This window comes from Diabrotica virgifera, chromosome 7, assembly GCF_917563875.1.
Source record: "Diabrotica virgifera virgifera chromosome 7, PGI_DIABVI_V3a".
NCBI lineage: Eukaryota > Metazoa > Arthropoda > Insecta > Coleoptera > Chrysomelidae > Diabrotica > Diabrotica virgifera.
Window position 1 is genome coordinate 211422820 of NC_065449.1, and position 20574 is coordinate 211443393.

A 20574-nucleotide genomic window follows, 5' to 3' on the forward strand; every position below is an offset into this window, starting at 1 on the left:
AAAGTTTTGAAAATTACTTGCTTCAGTACCTTATCTTAAATCATTTAATAAATTTTCATGAGTGTACTTATTTCCTTTTTTTTTTTTAACTATTCCTTCATCCACCTGCGTTTATTTTCCTTCGTCCTTTTTATAGATACAACTAATAGAATAGCCACACAACTCACTGTCTTTTCCACATGTTGACAGCACCAGTTTCAGTCGGGAACCAATTTATTGTGCAATAATATTGCATCGTGTGGGTCGACCTACTAATATTATTGTACAATTGTACAATATATTGACGTTTATTGACCGTCTAGGGGCCGCTTTACGCGAACCTGAAATTCCGCGATTTTCAAATCTCGTCGATTCGTCTTTTGAGCGTCACCAATCTCTCGATTATCGATTATAGATTTACCCAATTTATTTTGTGTTACGTATTTCTTATCTACAGTTGTGTCTACGTGCGTGTTTGTCACGAAGGTTGGAGTCTGCGAAGTGCTTATTTTTATACCGGGATTTTTTATTTTATGTCTACGAAGACTTGAAAGACTGCTAATGTTATCAAAAGAGGTAGAGCTGATTCTCCTGTATCAAAAAAGAAAAGAAAAACGTTATATTTGAAATGGATTAAGATAATTAAAGATTTTGATATAAAAATTACGTAAATTTTTTAAATTAGCAAAAAAGTTTGGTGGGAATCGACGATCAGAACAAATAAAGTACAAAGAAAAAAATTCTCGAAGCTGTGAAAAGTGTATTATTCAATTCAATTAAATTCAACCATCGTTCGTAAATGACACGGTATTATTATCAAGATGAAAAGGTATCAGGTGAATAGGAAAAACTGTCCTATTAATCAGAACCAGAACACAGTGTGCTCCCAAGCTAAGCAGATTTGTGAAAAATTGAAAGAGGATGCTGGGTAGTAACGGTTGATTCATCCGATTCAAATGTGGCTGTAATTGTCATAGTACTGCAGAAAGTGGAGAAGCGGCTGATAAAGATCTGCGTCTTGCTATCCAGAGAAATTAAAATTTATGATAGATGAATGTGGCCAACCTAACCATATTCAACGTAGATGAGATTGGCCTGTTCTGGAAGAAGATGGCTAAAAGAACTTTTATCGTACGTGAAGAGAAAACCTTCCAGGTTTTAAGGCCGCCCAAGATCAATTGACAGCTAAGGTTTACGCGAATGTAGCTGGCGATCGTAAGTTAGGAAGCCATCTTAGTTTATCGCTCAGAAAGTTCAAGAGCATTACAAAATAAATATTTATAAAGTCTTTCTAGTCCGCAGTACATCGTCCTTCTTCGAAGATGATTACAAAAGTCTTAAAAATGGTCTTAACTGCTTCGTTTGAGTGAGTCTGCCACTTTCTGAAAAAATTTAGAGTGCAGGTTGGACGCGTTTTCGCGTCCCGCGTCATTAACATATTTACGTTGTCGGACTAACGAAACGTTGTTATAAATTTGTCGGACAAGAGATCGACAATCTTTATTAATTAATAATATAAGTCCTACTACATTGAAAATTAAGAGTTTTGTAATAACAAAACTACCGAGCTAGAGTGCAGAGTACATCTTGCTGGTGTCGGACTATACAATTTTGTTATAACGCGGGACGCGGAAACGCGTCCAACCTGCACTCTAAAATTTTTCAGAAAGTGGTAGACTCGCTAAACGAAGCAGTTAAGGGCATTTTTAGGACTTCTGTAATCATCTTCCAAAAAGGTCGATTTACTGTGGGACTATTCCTGTGATTTTGAAGTCTAATAGTAAAGCTTGGGTGACAGCTTCCGTTTTTTGAGGACCGGTTTAGTCATCATGTCATACCTGAATTCGAACGTTATTGTCAATCTAAACAAATTTCATTTAAAGTGATTCTAATCATCGACAACGCACAAGGTCTTCCCTCTGCAACTTTAACTAGTTTTTAATTCATGTCTGAAAGTTGAATTTTTGCCACCTAATAGAGCCAGCTTATTTCAATTGATAGATCAGTTCGTCGGAAAACCTAAAATCTGCAGGATGTTATAAGAAAGTATTACACCAGACAATCATTTGCACACCTGCATGCGGTTATAAGAGTTCTCTCTTAAATACTTTTGGAAACAATCCGACGTTTTAGATGCAGTGAAAATCATTGGTCAATCTTGGAACGAAATTTCACAAAAAAACATTAAATGATGTCTGGAAAAATTTTATTATCTACACTAAAATGGAATTGACGCCAGAGCCTGATGAAATTAGTAATACGATTAAAGAAGTTGTTGGTATAGACATGCAAATAATTGAAAGAAGTGAAAAGTGATGCCGTTTAACAAATGTTGGGTTCTTACAATCAGGAGCTGACAATTGATGAACTCATATAAATACATTAGGAAGAGCAAGATATTGAAGAAACTGATTGTTTGAATGCTGTTCAAACTCAGGATCAAATGATGCTTGGAAGCCACTGAAGATCTCAGTTATGACTAAAACGAGTCATATAGAAGCCTAATCCAGGAAGCTTCTACGGGTGCAGATAAACTAGATAAGTCATTCGTCAGTTGTTTTGAAGGTCTCTTAGTTCAGACGACGGGCGAAATTTCGAATCCACACTTTTCCAAAACGTTTGCCGATTAATTAATATGAACAAAAAGTGATGTAAATAATCACAAGAGTTCCTGATCCATTCTTCCGGTAATTTTTTTTAAATCTTATGCCAAGTTGAAATTATAATGAAGTTTTATTTGGTTAGTATTTGATTATTTTGTAAAGTTGACTTAGCCTATTTTCACTAGAACTCGGTTCTGGTAGGTTTCTGACGACTTTAACCGACACAAACAGATCTCAACTTAGCCTTCGTGATGGCAATCGACGCGCCTCACGTCTACTTCCAAAATACCAATGAGCTTCGATGCTGAATCGCTCACGTTAATTAACATATTTCAACAATAATAGAGGTAAGTATTTTCTTTGTACATGATAATTTCTGAAATGCCAAATTCTTTCTTTCATATCCATTCCTTCATATTCCACTGCTAGCAATTTAACGTAACTAACCAGCTTCGTTCAATGATTACACAATAATTGTTGATTTGTAAATGATATAGTAGATTATGATACTCGACCTCGACCATGGACAACAGATATGTAGCAGTAGAAAAAAATCAATATTAACTTTTAGTTACATGTGTTTCCTCAAGTTCTGTTGAATATATGACTATAGGATAAGTGGAATATAGAATGCTACCTCGTAGCGACTGCCAATAGTGCAGATAGCGAATAAATGTATAAATGCATGACCAGTGCAACGCCACAGGGGTTAGCAATTCTTGCGGTTACGACCTGTACACCGTGATATCTGATCGTCAACTAATTTTCATACAATGTCTTTAATGGTATTCCTTGTGCGAACAGCTTTTTATCGACGAAGGTGGATTTCCACTAAAGATATGAAAAATGGCACGATTATCTTTTATTTCTGCTGTTTTCCATAACTGTTTGACCTTATTTATTATAATGGATGGTGACGTAATTTAAAATATTTGATTTGAAAAAAAAATCATTTTTTTAATGGCCATAATGGTTATGGCTGAACCGATCCGAAGTCAGCGGCACTTGTAAATGATTGATTTTGATTAATGGAAAATAAGTTAAAGATATCTGTGTACAGTGAAATAATAATTTGGCGAATAAGTAATAATAGTTTCAAGTATGTATACAGTGATGAGAAAAGATGTAAAACATAATAAATTGTGAGGTAGAAAGAGATAAAACTAGTAGAGGTGGAAATTATCGATATAAACGTATAAATTAACGTTAAATTACATAATTTTCCACCTTTACACTTAGACGTATCGGAGGAGAATGACAACTGTCACTGTGACAGGAGAATTTTATAAAATACTCCTGTCACAGACGTCTTAAGGTGGGAAACTATGTGATGTAATGTTAATTTCACAATGTATTATGTTTTCCATCTTTTGCGGTATTTTGCCGGTTATTGGCGCGCTCATCACTGTATGATTAGACTTACAGAGTAATGAGAAAATATATGAAGATGCGTGCAGCAGAATTAAAGCGAGATAGATTAAATATAAGGAGGCGAGTGGTGTTTTGTGTGACAGAAAGATTTCAATAAACCTAAAAGACATTCACAAATACAGAATTCGAAGAGTTCTGAATTCGAAGTCATAAGATCATCAATTATGTACGGAAATGAATGTTTGACAGTTACAAATAATGAATTTGGTGATAGACTCTCGTAAGGTGCTAGTCCAAAGCATCTAATGTAGATACAGGTAATACAAATTTTACAGCAGTGCTTTTCCCCAGCAGCTGTGAAAAGTGAGTAGTCGGTATACCGAGATACCAAAATTCGTATATGCTCTATAATTAAAAAAGAAAGTTGTTTGATTTTTTACAATATCTCCGTTCATTTTAAAGATACTGTATCCATTCAAAAACCAGTTAAAGGGGAATTTAAAGTATAAAACAACATTAGTCATATCAATTATTCAAATGTTTAGTATTTAAAAGGTGCGCAAAAAAGGTGATACTCGCGCTATCAACCTATCTGAAAGTACTGATATCTCCGACAGTTTTTATGCTACAGTAATGAAAAAACAAATACAATTTTTCTCAAAAAAAAACCAACTTTTTTGTACTGAATCATTTTGTAGTATCTCGTATCATTTTAGAGTTACACAGAGAAAAAGACAGATTAAAAAAATTAGAATTGCGATCTTATTTTTTTTTTTCAAAAACCATGCATTTTGACCAGTCCAATTTCTTGAGCATAAAAATAATATTAAAATAAAAGGTATTGCAGAAATAAAATGATGTTTTTAAATTCTGTTGGATGCTAATTTAAATCTACTTCATATTTTTACTTTAAAATATATGAGTGATCAATATTTTCTGAACCGTATCTCGCTTAGTGTGAATGCAATGATATTTATTAGTGCTTATTTTATAGGTCTGGATCCCGCGTATGAAAAAAAAGTTGATTAATAGCAAGCTGAAAATTTGTTAAGCTTAAGGGTGTGTAGTCGGATAAACTTTGATATATGGGAACACTGAAACAGGGGCAGTTTTAATTGTGGAACAGGTTAAAAATTTGGAACGGTCAGACCACGAAAACGGCGAATTTATTTTGTCCGACAGAATAGACTTAAACTCTCCGAACAGAGATTAAACTCTCATGCAAAAAATCAGACTGCTATTTATCACCTGTCATAATTCCTGTCATTTGACATATTCTTTATGTTCTACCCATTAAAACGCCCATTTGGTGATAAATAGCAGTCTGATTTTTGCATGAGAGTTTAATCTCTGTTCGGTGAGTTTAAGTCTGTTCTGTCGGACAAAATACACGTGCCTTTTTCGTGGTCTGGCCGTTCCAAATTTTTAACCTGTTACACAATTAAAACTTCTCATGTTCCAGTGTTCCCGTATATCAAAGTTTGTCCTACTAGGCACCCTAAGCTATTAACAAATTTACAGCTTGCTATTAATCAACTTTTTTGAAGTTATACTTCTTTACCGGCGATAGAGGGTGAATTTTTATATATTAAAACCTATCAGCCCGGCGCATGCGCATTATAACTTTGTTCTGATTGGATGTTCAAATGACATGTCAAAAATTATTCGATATGGCAGCTGTAGGACAGCTGTGGTTTGGAGGAAAAGGTAAACAAATGTATAATATATTAGTTTTATTGTTGTGAGGACAGAAACAAAAAAGTTTATAATATTGTAGTGACTTTTAAATAGTTTTTAAAAGCAACAGGTACGTAATAATTGTTAATGTATCATGGGTATAAACCTACCTATTTGATCTGCCAAAATACATAGTATGTAATACTTTTATTTATATAATTTGATTACCATCAAAATTTCTATCAATATTCACCTAATATATTGTTTTCTTACTCTATGTTTTGTTGTTTCAATTCTAAATCATTTCAATTCAAAATTAAAATAATTTGATCAATTTTCAAAATATCAAAATATCACAAGTTTAATCCGTTTAGTTAGTCGATCTTCGTAAATAATGACACATAGTGTCCGTGGCTAAGCGTTGAAGCCGAATGAATTCCAATACCAACCGCGCTTATCAGCGCTGGTTCGAGTCCCAACAGAAACTTTCTTTTTTGTTTTTTTGAATACATTTTATGATTGTAAGTATATTTATTATATAATTGTATTTTCAGAAACTACGTATTTAGTTAAAAAAATTTTCGACAATTAATGTTCAGACATCATTTGTGGCTTGTTTAATGTGTTTGTGTGTGTTTTATTCTTTTATTATTTTAATTTTTGGCACTGTGCTAATAAAAATGTTTGAGAAGTAGTAAGTATAAATTAGTTTAATATTTAAACAAAATATAAATAAAAAGTATATTAATTTCGTTTAAATCATATAATAGAAGTATAACTTCTTACGTGCGTACAAAGTACACACACATTCTTTTTTTTCATACGCGGGATCCAGACCTATTAAAGGTTGTTTCAAGTACTACAAAAAGTGTTGTCAGAATTGTATCTACCAGGAATAGCTATTTGTATAACAAGGGAGGAAAGTGCTACTTTTCCTCCCGAGAATGAAGTTTACTGCCCGACGCGTAGCGGAGGGCAGTAATCATTCAAGGGAGGAAAAGGCACTTTACTCCCATGTTATACATATGGTTTTTCCACCTTCCTCAAATAACAAGTCGTTTTTTCATTTTTACTTAATTTATTTATGTAACTAACCAACAAAATTTATTAGAACTAAAACTAACAAGTAGGTACAATATAACTGTCAACTGTCAAATATAAGTCAAATTATTAATGTAAACATTGTTAAATCAGAATAACAATTTACTGTTTTTTACTATTCTGCAAAATACACGAGTGTTTTTAAATAAACGTTAAAATGTATAGATACTTACGTAATAGAAAATATATATTGTACAAGGCGTCAATAAGTTATATTTCATGAATGAAATACCATGACGTCACTTTTACTTTTCCTTCCTAGGGAGGAAAAGTACCTACAACTTTGCTCCCGACAATCAGGCCCGGAAAAGTATACTTTCAGTAGAGGTAGGTGGAAAAATCGATTACTTTTCTGTTATTTTAACCAGATTACACCGGTTCGAGTATCCACAAAAAAGTCTCCTTTCCCCTACCATAACTCCCTTTGTCTTACAACTATAAGAAAGAGAAAATTATAGAAAATTTCTGAAAAACGAATCTTTTTTTTATAAGCCACAAAAATATTTACTTTACTGTTTTTCGTTAGATGCATAGTTTTTAAACAAAAGACCGTCCGAAAGGTGTCATTTTTCATTGAAAATAGCAAATTTTCAATCGCGAATAACTCAAAAAGTATTGAGTTTTCAAAAAAATTTATAGAACATTTTTTGTTTACAATTAGGTCCTCTAACGACTCCCGGGGTTATTTTGACCAAAAAAATTCTATCTCCGAGAAGGGGTGGGAACCACCTCAAGATAAAAGCATATTTTGGCATAAAGTAGATTTTGTTTCTTGAGCTATTCACTACCTACTGTGAAAATACTAAGTAAATTGATGTGTAAAGGTACGTATCCATACGTGGGTGCTCCGTGTGTAGCAGCTCCACATAGTGGATACGTTGGTGCTCGACGCTCGGCGCTCACCCTCTTCGATTCAACTGGTTTGCGATTTATATGTAGGGGAGCGCATGCCGTATCCATTTGAGCAGCTACACCGATCACGGAGCACCCACGTATGGATACGTACCTTTTGGACGGAAATCCGAGTCAAATACCCTCATTGACTGCACTAAAAATAAGTCTGGCAGTATTTTACTGAAGTTCTACATACTTTTTAAGTACACACTACTTATAAATCGTGTAATTTATGTGAGAACTAAGCAACAGTCAACAACTCTTAATATCGTCATCTTATTTCTATTTGTTTTGTTCCAAGTTTAAGCAAACAGTAAATCATGACTTTGTCGGTGTATATCGTGAACACGGCTCCAAAGTTAGCTCAAGAGAGATAAAGTTAAGATACGTAGCCAGTTCCCGGATGTTCCCAGTGGTCTTACAAACGATTTGTTTGAGGTAGGTTTTTTTACTTTATGACTCTTACGGCGAACGACATGTTTGAACAAGTTACCGATAGGGGCCCGTTTTCCGCAAGTTAAACTTCACTAGACTTATGCAGATACCTAACTAATTCAACGTCATCATGGTCGATGCAGGTAGCCACAGTTTAATGTTAAATTCTACAAGCGAATGCTTCTTTTGTTTTGAGTAGCTGCTCTATCATGCGGGATAAAAAGATGAATTATTTAAAAGCTTATTTTATCGTCAACAAAGAGATAGAAAATACATGCCATTAGTCAATTGTATGAATGAAGAAATTACAGTCCTGGTCAAAAAAACCGGGACACTTGAATTTTGTAATTTTTAAAAAAATTTTGTCAGTGTATAGTAGTTTTAAGAGGGGGGGGGTATAGTTAATTTTGCGTTTTTTTGCATAATTTTGACCACCACTTGAAAGTGGTGGGGTTAAATTAAATGGGTAAAAGGATATATTAAAGAACAACACTTGAAGATGATTCAGTTAAATTTTTATTGAAAAATATTAAACAATGAAGCAGTGGCGTCATTTTTAAGTAGACGATCCAAAAAAGAAGATGATTTGCGGTGTACACTATATCTTCGGACAGAATCATTTGAAACATATAAACCAAAAAGATTATTTTAGTTTAAGAGTTTCCTGAGGTAGTGACGTCGAGATTTTATGATTATATTGATTTTTAAATTCATGGTATAACTTTAAAGTGAAAAAATCGAAAAAACAAAAAAAAGTGTGTTTGGTAAAGAGAAAAATGGTAATATAAACAAAAAAATTGTTAAAATAAGCAAAAACTCGACGTCACTACCTAGTAAAATATCTAAAAAAGAAGTGTGCAAAATTTCAGAAAGATCGGTGCATTACTTTTTGAGTTATGATGTACACCGCCTCAAAAAAACATGTTTTTCAGAAAACGTGTTTTAAAAAAAAATGTAGTTTTGTCAATAATACTAAGAAATTTTTTGTATATATCCATATCTCCGTCAATTTTGCTCAGATTAACTTGAAATTTTAATGGTATACTCTTGAAAATATTTACAATCGAATAAGCTAATAAAAAAAATCGAAAAAAAATAATCAAAAATACTATACCCCCTTAATGGGGAGAACGTAAACACTAATAATAAAAACATTCATTAATAACAATAAAAACGGTTCTTTTAGTGTTTTTAAATGATCGTGTCACCAAAGAAAAAATGTTTTTGATATTTGGCAAAAAATTATACTTTACCTTGTTTACTAGCAACAGATTTTTTGCATTTTTTATTGAATTTACGATGTCTAGTGTTGGAAAATTCTCGAGAATAAAAAATCGGAGAATATTCTCGATATGGAGAATTTTCTGAGAATGAACCCCATGACGCACTTAAGAATATTGTTGAAGATGAAAAATAGGGTTTTAGAAATCATGATCTTATATACAAAATTATGAGACGAAACAACAATGTTCTTTGTATATAAAAAAATACAAAAACAACAGAAAACATAAAATTTCTTTGATAAAAAAATGAAATTTTCTTCTTAACAGCAAATAATCGATGTGGTATGATAAAAGATGAGACCACAGATCCAGAATCTATTTCTATCATTAGCTCATCCTAGTCATCTACAATCTGCATTTCAATGTACTGATGAGTTGTGGGATTTTGTTTTTCACAAGTGGCCAGCTCAGTCATGGATTGGTCTACGTCTAACAATTGGTCTAACAATTTTAAATTGTGAGCAATAAAAGTTACCTTACGAGCCCGTTCAGCAGTGAGCCGATTTCTTTTAGACGAGTGGATAAAAAAACCGTAAGTACTGAAACTTCTTTTAGTCGCTGCACTGGATGAGGGCATGCTTAATATATCAACTACTATTTTAGTTAATTTTGTTCCAAAACATGTACCTTTTCACCATATGATTAAGTCTAGTTTTTCAATTGGTTTTACAACGTATGGTTTTCTAAAAAATCGTTCCTTAGACCGATAAAGTGCCAAATCTGCCATTATTTCAGCCGACTCATCACCATATTTTAAAGTTGCTAAATTATATACAAACCCAGTTTACTCAACATGTTCTTCTCTGCTTAAATGAACACCATTCTAAATATTTGCACGTTAATATTGCACCAAAACAATAAATATTGACACTGTAAACACCCTTGCTAGTGGTTCATGGGATTGGCAAAAACAATATACCTACATATTTTTTAAATTATAATAATTTGACCCGTATATAGTTTTTATTTTTGTTTCGGTTTTTGAAAATATAGAAAATTTTTGCCGAGAATATTCTCGAGAGAATTTTCTGGTCGAGAATATTCTCTTCTAACATCACTAACGATGACCTCATGTCTAAGAGCCCGCTCACATGAGAGGCGCTTAACGCGCGTTTTGATAATGCGCAATTCAACTACATACATTTTACTTGAGACCGTTCACTTACTAACGCGCGTTGACATCTGAACGGTCACAAATAAAATGATGTAGTTGTAATCGCGCGTTATCAAAACGCGCGTTAAGCGTCTGTCATGTGAACGAGCTCTAACGTTAACGTTTAACGTTCATTATCGTATTAATTTAGACACCAAAAATTATGCGCATTAAAGGGACTAGTCACACTATTTTAGCGCGTTTTAACGCGATAAGTGCCGTTTTGAAGTCCTTTGATGTGTCGAAGCCACGCGAGCTATCGCCTAATGCTTAACGCGATTAATAATGACAATAACAAATTAGCGCGCTAAGTCGTGGCTACAGTTCTCTTTAATGTCAAATAATGCGATAATTAACAGCATTCGACGCTAGTGTGGCCCCAGCATTAGAGTTTTCAAATCATTCTCGAAAATAATGCAAAAGTTTGGTATTTAGCCCAATAAATGGCCGTTTTGGAGTGTAATTTCCAGGGGCAACTCCGAATTGCATGAAAATTTTGATTTAGGTTCAACTTACCCTTCACTTCAAAGTTGAATTTGTGCCGTTAGTTGCTTTTACTTGGGGGGTGACATTTACCCCTTCTCGGGGGGTGAAAAACGCGTGTTTAAAATAAGGCCGGAAATGGATAAATTGACTTATTTTAAGCACCTTTTGTTCTATAAAGTTTTTACTAAGTCAATACTTCTCGAGATATTCGCGATTTAAAATCTTGATTTTTCGACAAAAAACTACGTTTTCAGACCGTTTTTCCCAAATAACTCAAAAAGTAAATATTTTATCGAAAAAAATATTTTTAGCAAAAGTGTAGGCTATAAAAAAACGAAAAAAATGGTGTACCAGTAAAGTCTACAAATTGAGTAGAAGCAAAGTTGTAGCTCATGAAAAATACGTTCTTATTCGTCTAATTCCAAATCGAATAATTCAACGCGAAATCACCGAAGAAATAAGCGTTTTTCGGGAAAACCTTATTAACATTTTTAAAGTATCGGAAAAAGCTTATTATTTGTTTTTTACAAAAGTTTACAGCATCAAAAATAAACGAGTTACACTGAAAAAAAAAGTGGCCCCTTTTTTTGGTAAAAAAAAATCGTGAAAACCTCCCTCTATTTAGCACCCTAAATATAATTAATCGTTTGGCTTTACCATCTATTTTAACTTTATGTGTATTGTTTATATGATCTGTAAGTTTGATTGGTTGAAGTGCTTATTTTTGAAAACATTTGGTATTTTTATTGCTTATTTTTGAAAACATTTGGTATTATAATAGTAAAAAAAAATTCTAAAAATTTTTGAAAAAATCCATTTTTTCAAAATAACTTAAAAAGTATTAGTGATAAGAAAACTCTTAAAAAGTAAAAAAATGTAGGTTTTGCTATTATAAATATGCTAGTTTCATTTTGTTTCTCCATAAGACAAAAATTGGTTAAGATATGGCGGTTCAAAATTTTCATACACTCGTGATTAGTGACCCATTCAAGCTTTCTCATTTATAACCCTTTCAAAAATAAACACTTTAAACCGGTGAGACTGACAGATCATATAAAAAATAGATAGGTAAATAAATTGTTTATAAAACGGTAGCTATTAATTTCATTTGGGGAGCTAAACAAGGCGAGATTTTCATGATTTTTTACAAAAAAAAAGAGGGCCAACTTTATTTTGAGCGTAACTCGCTTATTTTTAATCATAAAACTTCTGTTAACAATTAAAACAAAGCTTTTTATAAACACGTTAAAAAATTTTAAATATGGTTTTCCCGAAAAGTGCTTAATTTTTCGGCGATTTCACCTTGAAATATTCGATTTGGAATTAGACGAATACGAACGTATTTTTCACGAGCTACAACTTTCTTTTTATTTGATTGATAGACTTTACTGATACACCATTTTTTTGGGTTTTTTATAAGCTACACTTTTACCAAGGATAGTTTTTTCGATAAAATATTTACTTTTTGAGTTATTTGCGAAAAACCGTCTGAAAACGTAGTTTTTTTGTCGAAAAATCAACATTTTCAATGGCAAATAACTCGAAAAATATTGACTTACGTAAAAAACTCTATAGAACAAAAGTTGCTTAAAATCAGTCAATTTATCCATTTCCAGTCTTATCTTGAACGTATGTTTTTTCACCCCCGAGAAGGGGTGACTGTCACCCCCCAAGTAAAAGCAACCAACGGCACAATTTCAACTTTGAAGTGGAGGGTAAGTAGAACCTAAATCCAAATTTTCATGCAATTCGGAGTGGCCCCTGAGAATTACACGGTATCGCCGAATTTCCCGTTCATTTACTGGGCTAATTACAGAAATATGGTAGCAGTATACGTTATATTGCAAATCATTTGAATATTTACAAAAACACTGTCCATGATGTTCCTGCGAAGTATTAGACTGGAGAATAAGCTAGAAGACTAAGATCATTCAAACAGAGGTGTAGACATCAGCGTAATGAACGTTTTTGAAGTTATACTTCTTTAGGCGCGATTAAGAGTAAAATTTCATAATTCTGCGCGCATGCGCACAGACAGTAGGGTATAAACGTTATACGAGATCTGATTGGGTGTTAAAATCATCTGTCAATAATTGTTCAATATGGAGATTTTGGATAAACAAATTAATGTTGTGTATATTAGTTTTTATTGTTGTGATGGCAGAGAAAAATGCAAGTTTATAATATTGTAGTGACTTTTTAAATAGTTTTTAAAAGCGACAGGTACGTAATAATTGTAAATGTTTCAATATCTATAAAACATTTCATAGGTAGGACCTACATATTTGGAAAATTTAAAAAGAAGCTACTAAAATAGTAGGTCCTATGTAATGCTTTGATTTACATAATTTGATTACCATCAAAATTTCTATCAATATTCACCTAATATATTGTTTTCTTACTCTATGTTTTGTTGTATTCTAATATTTCTTTCAATACTAAATAATTTCAATTCAAAATCAAATTAATTTGGTTAAATTCAGAACCGTCAAAAGTTTAATCCGTTTAGTTAGTTGAGCTTCGCACATGATGACACATCGTTTCCGTGGGTAAAAGTTTAAGGTGAATGAATTTCAATACTAACTGCGCTGATAAGCGGGTTCGAACCCCAATGGAAACTTTTATTTTTTTTATACATTTTATGATTGTAAGTTTATTATATAATTTTTTTTTCAGAAAATACGTATTTAGTTAAAATTCTTTCCTACATTGTTCAGAAATCATTTGTGGCATTTTTCAATGTGTTTGTTTGTGTGTGTTTTATTCTTTTATTATTTTAATTTTTGGCACTGTTTTAATAAAAAATTCTGGGAAGTAGTAAGTATTAAAATTAGTTTAATATTTAAATAAAATATAAATAAACTGTTTAAAGCATATTAATTTCGTTGAAATCATATAACAGAAGTATAACTTCTTACGTGCGTACAAAGTACACACACATTTTTTTTTAAGATTTCCGCATTACGCAACTGCTCTTTAACCTCAAATGTTCTCGCTAGTCGTTTGTCAGAAGCGCAAGGAACTCATATTACTGCACGAACTGTAAGAAGAATCCTGCATAAAATTGGTTTATGTTTGCATAAGCCAGTGATGACAAATATTGTAGTCAGCGAAGAGATATACGTAGAGATCCGTAGACCAGGTAATGGCTTATAAATACCTAGATCATGAGATTCGCATAGGAAAAGATAACCAAATCGTTAAGCTTCTGCGTCGTATAAGACTGACTTGGTGTAATATAAAATAGGACATTCTGTATAAAATATGTTTAAAACTCATTCAAAGTCATTAATCGATGTAGTATCTGTTCTTGGATTCAATAACCGCGAGTAACATTGGATTGTCATGTTTGTTATTATTATAAAGGTGTATATAAACATTAGCTCGGGCGAGAAAGAGATTATGATTATTGTGGTAGTAAGCAAGTATTTACGTTTAGGATAGGTCGCGATTATAAACAAGTTATTATGATTTAGTCGTCGATATGGTAAACCGAAAATGTATGTATTTGAATAGAAATAAGAGTTTTAATTAATTGGGACCAGAAGGCATTAACATCACACTTATTTATGACATTGGGAAGCCTTCTACAAGTTGAACCATATTTTCAAATCGTCTGACATACCAATATGTCTTAAAAGAAAAACTTTTAATAAGTGTATTTTGCCAGTGTATGACTTATGGAGCGGAAACGTTGACCATGACAAGGAGAACAATGCAAAAGATTCATGTGTCTCAACTCTCAAAGGGTGATGGAGCGTGGCTATGTTGGGCGTTTCACTACGAGACAAGATCTCAATACGACAAAGATCAGAGTGGCTGATGCAGTAGAAAGAACAGCAACATAAAATTGAACTTTGCAGGTCACGTGGCTCAAATGACAGATAACAGATGGACAAAGTGGATACTGGAATGGAGACCAAGAGATGATGCCTACCGAAGCTGAGGTCGTCCACCAACACGTTGGACAGATGATCTAAGATGTTGTCATAGGAATTGGATGCAAGAGGCACAAGATCGAAATAGATGGAAAATTATGAGGGACATCTATTAGTCGAGGAAATGAAGCTGAAAAAATGGCAAAACTTCGCAATTTTTTCGTCCAGCATCGATTTGTACCAAAATTTGGGATTATGCTCATTTCACCCTCTAGTTCATTTTCTATATTGAGCCGTTGTACGATTTTGGTTTTTTAAGGGTGAAAACTACCCCTAATTGTAAAAAATTATAAAATAACATTTTAAACTTTATTATTGTCAACATTTGGTTCTTATTAGTTACATAATGATTGTTTAATGCTTTAATAATATCATAATATTTACACCCTTAAAACTACCCTTGTTGGAGCTATATATACAAAATTTACTTATCCTAAAAGAATGATTTCGGCTTGCATCGATTTACATAAAAATTTGGAATTAGGATTATCTCACCCTGTACTTCATATTCTATATCATGCCCGAGGGCGTTGATTATTTGTAGGGGTGTAAACTACCCTTTATTGTCAATTATATAAAAACATTGTAAACTTTAATATGGGTAAAATTTGGTTTTGATTGGTTAAATAGTGATTTATATAATATATTATAATATATTTATTATAATATGTATATTAATTTATTATTAATGTATATTATATAATAAATTAATTTATTATAATATGTATAATAGTGACATAATATTTCAACCCTAAAAACCACCCTTAATAACATTGCAATTTTTATAAGTAGATAATTTAATAGATATATACAGAAAAAAAGTAGAATTAAAGAATTACAAAAACATTTATTTACACAAAAATACGAATTTACAAATATGTACAAATACAAATACAAATAGTTTTTTAGTAATCTTCCAGTATACGAACCGTTTCTGTGGTATAATATACATTGAAAATTCTCTAAAAGGCGACTATTCGAATTTTCAAAAAAAAATTCGTTTTATAATCATAGTTCCTGTATTTTTGGCGATAGAAAGTTTTTTCCAACAAAAATGATTTTGTAGGATTTTTGAAGAGCTATAAGAAAGACTATGTAAATTAAATTCCGTGAGATCCCTTAGTTTTCAATTGGGGTGGATTTAAAGGAGCTCGAATAAGGGGGTGTTTGCTCGTAAATAGAGGTTTTAAACAGCTATATCTCGCTAACTGTTTACTGTAATGAAAATCTATGCACAAGAAAATTTTAGTTATTAAAAAACCTACAATTTAGTAATCCATCATTTTTTTCGTATCTCCAGTATTTTCGGAGATATTTTGAAGAAAAAGGTGAAAAATACGAAATTGCAAAAAATCTATTTTTCTTTAAACTCTATTTTTTCTAAAATTAGGCCTTTTAAGTAGGTCAAACTTCTTGGTTTTATTGATAATATAAATACAAAAGGAATTACAGAAAGGTAGTGACCAATTTTTAATTAGTAGAGTAGTTAGGGGGTTATTTTCACTGATTTTTTCGTAGAGAAAAGCAGGTACCGACCTTTTTTTGATCATAAGTCGCTCAATGTTTATGCTAGAAACTTTTTATTATTTTTGTTAAGGTCTAATTGCATACTTGAAGAAGATTATCTAAGTTTTTCTCGAAAAATTCAATTTTCCCGTTATTTGGCTTTGAATATTTAAAATTATGAATTTGACGAAAAAAACTACCCTTTAACATGCCGTATCTCGGTTTGTATTGGTCGTAAAAATATTATAGAAAAATAATTTGGTTTGTGTTACTAAAATTTTGATATCTACAGTTTTTTTGATTAAATACATATTTTTCGAACTATTCTCAAAAAACCTTCTAAAAAGTCGATTTTTTCGTCGAAAAACCGCGAATAACTCGAAAATTATTAGTTTTGCGAAGTAAATGTAAAAAACATTTTTTTTTCTTAGAATTACTTTTTACATCGATTTACATGGTTAAAATGTAATAAAAAATTCCCACCCCCGAGATGGAGTGGCTACCAGCCCCAAAGTTTTAGCGTACAGCGGCATGATATAGAAACTGATCCTTGGACTATTCCCTACCTTCTGTGAAAATTTCAAGTAAATCGATGCTGGACGAAAAAATTGCGAGCCAAAATGCTTCATTTGCTGGACTATAAATATGTCAAGTGAAAATTGAATGATGATGACAAAAACAACAAGTCTGTAGCATAATCATTAAGCAACAATAATAAATTAAACAAATTTTGTTTTTGTTGCTTGCTAAAAAATTCTTCTAATAATTTAATTTTATCTGACTCATTCATATTGATAATTCAGACATAATATGTTATACATTTTAAAGTAAACTTCAAAAATGTATTTTCATTATTTTATGAGTTTCGTTCATGGGACGACTTTACTGGAAGATATTTCATTTGATTACTTGAAATCCACTCTAAATTAAGAATATTCGTCAGCATCGGTAAGAATATTAACATCTGATAAATAGATGTCAAATAAATTTAATTTTAAAGTAAAATTGTGGCGTATTCCCAAATAAAATAGTAAATTGCATTGCAACGTAAAAGATACCACGAGAAAATAGCTGCAGAACTATCTCTGAATGTTTCCTTTAATTTTAACGCGACGTTATCAATATTTTGAAAGAAGCTTAATTGAAATCGTCGTCGGTTGCATGTAATGTTTGCTTTGTGTTAGTCTCCTTACCTTATTGCTTTGCAAAGTATCGATTTCTTCCAACATATTTATATTTTATGCAACTGTCTGTCTTGATTCATGTAATAGTGTAGTCGATATTTTCCCAACTTTTATGAAGCCGGATCCAATGGAGTGTGGCGTGACACTCTTCACCAATTTACGTCGGCAAAGAGAAATAGAAAATACACTAAGCATCAAAATTGACATTTGGGACAAATGGGACATTTTTGATGTTTCGTATTTCCTAAACCTGTTGTCCGATTTGAGTGATTTTTTTAGTATATATAGTTTTATTCTTCAGAAATATCGATGAAATAATATTATTGCTAAACAGGTATGGTTCATTCCACGAATATACGACTGTTTTGGATTATTGCGACAACGAATATTTTAGTGGGCAACATAAGAAGTATGAAAGTAAATGGCTCTAATAATTATTCCAATAAACAACAATGTAATTTGCAATTTACTTTCGTTCTTCATATTTTGCACAATAAAATATTCGTTGTCGAGATAACACAGTCGTATGTTCGTGGAATAGGGTATAAGTATCATTGTATACCGGGTGTAACAAGGATAGTGTGTTTTTTTCTCAAAGTTTGGAACACCCTGTGGAATATCCTAGTCATCATCATTCTCTTTGCCTTATCCCTATGCGGAGTCGGCTTCCCTAATTGCATTTCTCCACACAATTCTATCTTGGGTCATATCAATGTTAATCCCCTTTACCAACATGTCCTGCCTTATCGTCTCCCTCCAGGTCTTCTTTGGTCTTCCTCTCCTACTCCTTCCAGGAATCTGCACTTCAGCTATTCTTCGTATTGGGTGATTAACGTCTCGACGTTGAACATGACCAAACCATCTTAACCTATGCTCTCTCATTTTGGCATCAATTGGTGCCACACCTAGACTTCCCCTAATATACTCTAATTTTATCCTCCCTTGTCACTCCACTCATACATCTAAGCATTCTCATTTCCACCACATGCATTCGTTGTTCCTCTTTTTTCATTGCCCAACATTCAGTTCCGTACATCATAGCCGGCCTTATGGCTGTTTTATAGAATTTTCCCTTCAACTTCATTGGAATTTTTCTGTCACACAACACATCACTCGCTTCTTTCCACTTCATCCATCCAGCCCTAATTCTACTGCATGCATCTCCATCTATTTCTCCATTACTCTGTAATACCGATCCTAGGTACTTAAAACTATTGCTTTTCACAATCATTTCACCATCCAAAGATACCATTTTATTTGTAGTAACTCCATCTTTAAATGAACATTCCAAATACTCTGTTTTTGTCCTACTAAGTTTTAAACCTTTTTCCTCCAGAGCTTGTCTCCACTGTTCCAGTTTTTGTTCTAAGTCTCTTTCACTATTTCCTATTAACACTATATCATCAGCATACATTAGGCACCATGGAATGCTACCCTGTAGTTTCGGTGTTATCTGGTCCAAAACTAATGCGAATAAATAAGGACTAAGCACCGAGCATTGGTGCAATCCTACTTTCACCTGAAATTTATCAGTCTCTCCCACACCTGTCCTAACACTAGTCGTTACTCCCTCATACATATCTCTCACAATCTTTACATATTCGCCAGGGACTCCTTTCTTATTGAGTGCCCACCACAGAATCTCTCGAGGAACTCTATCATATGCTTTCTCAAGATCAATGAATACCATATGAGCGTTGGTCTCTTTATTCCTGTATTTTTCCATCAGTTGCCTTACAACGAATATCCTGTGGAATATCCTAGTGGCTAGCGTATATAAAATATTGAAATTAAAACTCAACTATAGCCTTAGGATTTCTTAACATTTGCTTTTTGATTCATTCGCTTATGTGGGATAATAAAAAAGTAAGGTACTTTAACAATTAGCCATGTTCTTCATCAATACAGGGTGTTTCTAAATAAGTGTGACAAACTTTAAGGGATAATTCTGCATGAAAAAATAATGACCGTTTGCTTTATAAACATATGTCCACAAATGCTTGTTTTCCGAGATACGGTATGTTGAATTTTTTCTTACAAACTGACGATTTATTTATTGATCTAAAACCGGTTGAGATATGTAAATGAAATTTAGTAGATTTTAAGAGGTAGTTATTTCGCGTTTTTTGACATACAATTACGAATTTTATATTTAACATTGGCGTGCATACGGAAGGTATCTAAAATGTTTATACCCGTATGCACGTAAATGGTGAATATAAAACTCTTAATTGTATGTCAAAAAATGGGCAATAACTAGCTCTAAAAACCTACCAAATTTCATTTGCATATCCCAAACAGTTTTAGAGCAATTAAATAAATCATCAGTTTGTAAGAAAAAATTCAACATCCCGTATATCGGAAACAAAGCATTTGCGGGCATAGCACTGCATTGATGAATAACGTTGCTAGTTGTTAAAGTACCTAACTTTTTTATTATTCAACATAAGCGAGAGAATCAAAAAGCAAAATGTTAAGAAAGCCTAAGGCTACAGTAGAGATTTAATTTCAATATTTTATATACCCTAGAATATTTCACAGGGTGTTCCAAGATTTGAAGAAAAAACACACTATCATTGTTACACCAGGTATACAATGACACTTACCTGTTTAGCAATAATATTATTACAACTATATTCTTAAAAAACAAAGCTATAATATAATAAAAAAATCACTCAAATCGGACAACAGGTTTAGGAAATACGAGACATTAAAAATGTCCCATTTTTAAAGTGGTGCGTTAATTTTGATGCTTTGTGTATATGTATAATAATTAAAGACTGGATTATATGCAAAATGCATATGCATATATATGCTGCATATTTCTCATGTTTTTCATAAATGCATATGCCTTGCATATTTGGAGATTTAAGAGCATATAAATGCATATTTTGATGGGAATTTACTCTCATCATCATCCATTAACATCAACATCCATTAAAATAAAATGTGAAAGTAAATATT

At 32.4% G+C, this 20574-nt stretch overlaps 1 protein-coding gene across 1 annotated transcript in view; it reads left to right on the plus strand.

Annotated features, from left to right (window-relative positions):
• The window catches only part of LOC114340589 (division abnormally delayed protein), a 1420234-nt gene that overhangs the window by 872698 nt on the left and 526962 nt on the right, over window positions 1-20574 (plus strand). The window lies entirely within an intron of this gene.